Below are 3940 nucleotides of genomic sequence, written 5' to 3' on the forward strand. Positions count from 1 at the left end.
ATCTCTCCAGCCCCGAAAATATAGTTTTCTTGTGGCCCCAGGAGTCAATATTATTTCCCTATGAAAATAAGGTATTTGTGGTGTTGAGGCAAGGGCTTGCAAGCCGGGAGCAACAGGAAGGAGAAACTGATCTTTGGGAACCGAGCGCCGTCATCATCCATTCCCATCCATCTCATTCTGTCTTTGGAGGATGCCACTTGCTGATCTGCCCCATAAAAAATGGAACATGGTGACGAATTACATCATTTGCACCAATGTCTTGATGGAGCCAATGGACAACTTCAAAGTTTATAAGACTTCATCGTCTATTATCTCTTACATATTTTTAAAATCTATGTATTCTTATTTTATGTGCATTGGTGTTTTGCCTGCACATATGTCTGTGTGGGGGTGTTAGATCTTGGAGTTACAGACTGTTGTGAGCTGCTATGTGGGTGCTGGGAATTGAACCCAGGTCCTCTGGAAGAGCAGTCAGTACTCTTACCCGCTGAGCCATTTCTCTGACTCTTGTTGCTTCTATTTTTAATATAGTAGTCTATAAAATGCTATACAAACTCCCCTGGGCCTCTGAAAATGGGGAAAAGACAAGCAGAAGGGTTTATGTTGGGGGGGGTTTATTTTTGTGCTTCAGTGTAAAGTAAACTTGACCCCAAATAACCTTGAGCGTCACAACAGAAATTGAAGGTCCTGTCTTATGATTTTAAAACACATTTGAGATAAGAATAAGATCTCGAGAGGCTGATAAGGCATGCAGCAAAATTACACATAAATTTTAAACAAGTCAGCAAGTTAAAAATTGATGTGACTAAATAGCTTTTCCCCAGGTATACTCTTTATATCCCAAAGTAGAAAAAAATTGCTATCAAAGGATTGTGATAGTCAAGGTTTTAATCCGAGGTAAAAGCTGTGTATTTTTATGCTGACACTATTGATACGGGGACAAACAAACTTGTATCTACTAGGGATTCAGATCTAGAATCAAGGGGAAGAGACAAACAGGACACGGCCAAGTTCCTGTTTGTCATGGGTGTTTTGAATGAAATGGGAACATGTTTGTTTGGTGAGTCTATCTCTGATATATTTTCATGGGAGCAAGCATTTCACTGGCTAACCTAATGTTCCTTTTTGTTCATAGTTTTGTAGTGATAGTTTAGCAAAACCGATCAATATAGACTACTTTTTTACTTTTTAGCAGAGCGGGAAGAATGCTATGAGGAAAATAACTTTTTCTGATTACCTAAGATTGGAAGAACAATAGCCTACTGACTCAATGGACTTGAGAAGTGGAAACAGCTTGGGAGATGGGAATCACCCATGGGCCTTTCACCTAAGCATAGATATGCTGGCCATTGTCTGTGTGTGTATTTCTCCCTTGCCTTTTGTGAAGTCCACTGTAAATGCAGAAGGGCACACAAAACTCATATGCACAAGGTTTCCTTATTTCTTTTGTGTGTGGAGGGGTTGATTTTGATTTGTTTTCTTTTTGTTTTTTGAGACTAGGTCTAGCTATATAGCTCAGGCAGGCCTGGAGCCTACTATGTAGCCTAAACTAGCCTCAAACTTAGGCTCTTCCAGAGTGATCTTTTGTTTGTGTTTTAACAAATAAAGCTTGCCTGAAGATCTGAGTGCAGAGCTAAAGGCCAGCGAGTGGTGGCTCACACCTTTAATCCCAGGGCTCGGGAGAGGGAGGTGGTGGAGGCGGAGGAAGCTCTGTGAGTTCAAGGTCACCCTGGGCTGCAAGAGACTGACTGTGTCTAAAACAAAGAGCTCAAACAAAGGTGATCCCAGTACTTGGGATCCCTTGCCTTTAACTCCAGCACTGGGGAGGTAGAGACAGGAGTGATATGGCTGGACGGAGAGAGGAATCTAAGGTGGGCGGAGACAGGAGCTCAGTGCAGTCTGAAGATGCAGTCTGAGGAGACAGTCTAAGGACAGGATCGTCCCTTCGGTCTGAGCACTGGTAGAGGTAAAAGGTCTTTCTAGTGGTTGGCTGCACTGCTTCTTTAATCCTTAAAGCTTTCATCTCCTAATATTTGACCCTGGGTTCTATTTATTAAGACCAATTAGAATTTGTGCTTCAACCTTCCCACAGCATGCTCTATGCACAGGATAACAAATAGTTTAAAAGTGATGTGAGTGTATTGACAAGAAGTTAGATCCAGCTGGAAGCTCTTGCCTGTCCCTCTTAGTGACCTCCGCCCTGTGATGGGTGATCGTGATGGTTAACATTATAGTACATTTGGAACCACCCTGGAGACACACTCTGGGCAGATTTTTAAAGGTGCTTTCAAAGAGGTCTATATGAAGAGAGAAGACCCTCCCAGAATAGGGATCGCTACATCCAACAGACCGAGTTCAAAGGAAGAAAACGAGTTGAGGGCCAGTATACTCTCTCTTTGCTTCTTGACTGCAGTTTACAGAGTGACCAGCTAGTTGCTCCTGTTTCTGCCTCATCATGATGGACTGTAGCCCCTCAAACCATGAGATCTAATAAACCCCACTCCCTTAAGTTGCTTCCTTGTCAAGTATAGTGTTATGATAAGGAGAATGTTAGCTCAGTAACCACTTCCTTCTTCATATTTACCTTTAAATCACTATTACATATATATACTCCTCAACCGGACATAAGGCCCACGCTCTCTGCTTTATGTGAAGGTGCCAACACTGTCTTTGCTTTCATCCCTTGCTTTGTGAGGTTTGGTTTTTGTCTTTATAAGGCTCATCCTAACCTTGTCTATCTCTGGTTCAGTTGTCATTGCAATATTGCATTCCGCTTGATGTCTACGCCACCATTGATCCCTGCCTCCCTGGTTGTAGGTACAGAAATTCCCGAGTGAGTGACGTCCCGAATGAATGTGTGCTGTCAACATGGGCATGGCTGTGTCAAGGACCCGGGAGCCTCAGAGAAAAGAGCGAAGCCTGCTCCCCCCGGAGTGAGGCTCAGAGGGCAATGGGATGGTGGTGTGTTTGCGGAGACTGTCCGCTGTAGCTTTCTCTCCCTGGACATTTATGGTGTGAAGACTGTTCCCCTACAGAGCCTGCCCCTATTGCGATTTGTTAAACCTGTGCCTTGATCCAGCTGTTCACCACGACCCTGCCTCCTTGTCTATCTCTGTGCAGTAACCCTTCCTCCTTGTCTATCCATCTGTAATGACCTCGTCACCCTTCTCAGCTCTATATAAATACCCTGAGCTTCTGGAATGCTGTGGCTTCTCCAGACAAGATCCCAGACCACCTGATCCCAGCTTGTCTGTTTGTGTACCGATCTGTCTTTTCTTCATTCCCTTACTGCCCAGTCAGGTTGAAGGCCCTAGAAGCCGTGCCTGGACATGGCACCTAGCATTTTTGGATTGTCTCCAGTAAAGATACTATGAAGATCATTTGGAGACATGCTTTTCTGAAGGAAGCCAGGTAGTTCTTTCAAAGAGTATGTTGCATAGGAGTCTACGGAGTATTGTGGCCACTCTAAAATATTTAAGCATCATCTCCTAAGTGATGTTTCTATGATTTCATATGTGCATTAACCATCATTTTAATGGATATATTACGTTCTATCCATGGCTGAATAATGGCTTAGTGGCCATTCCTATTTTCTAATTTATCTTACGTAATTAAAATAATTTCGATTTTACCTGTATGTATTTACTTGGTGAACGTGTTAAATATCTGATTTATTTCCCATGACCTTGGCCTGTTTGCCTGATGTGGAATAGAGATGGAGACCCCACCCCCACCCTCTGCATCCCAAGCTTTCAAACTTCCTGTCTCTCAGACCCCACAACTGGAAGACTCCAAGTCCGATTCTGACAGGCTGGGTTGCAATAAAAGAGTGGGTATGCTCAGAACACTGTTTATAGGTGCTAAACCTTGAAACAGGGATGAACTTTGGATTTAGACTCAGAGCCTATACGCAACAAAGATCATGTATATAAAAAAAAAA

This window comes from Microtus ochrogaster, linkage group LG2 (assembly GCF_000317375.1).
Source record: "Microtus ochrogaster isolate Prairie Vole_2 linkage group LG2, MicOch1.0, whole genome shotgun sequence".
Lineage (NCBI taxonomy): Eukaryota > Metazoa > Chordata > Mammalia > Rodentia > Cricetidae > Microtus > Microtus ochrogaster.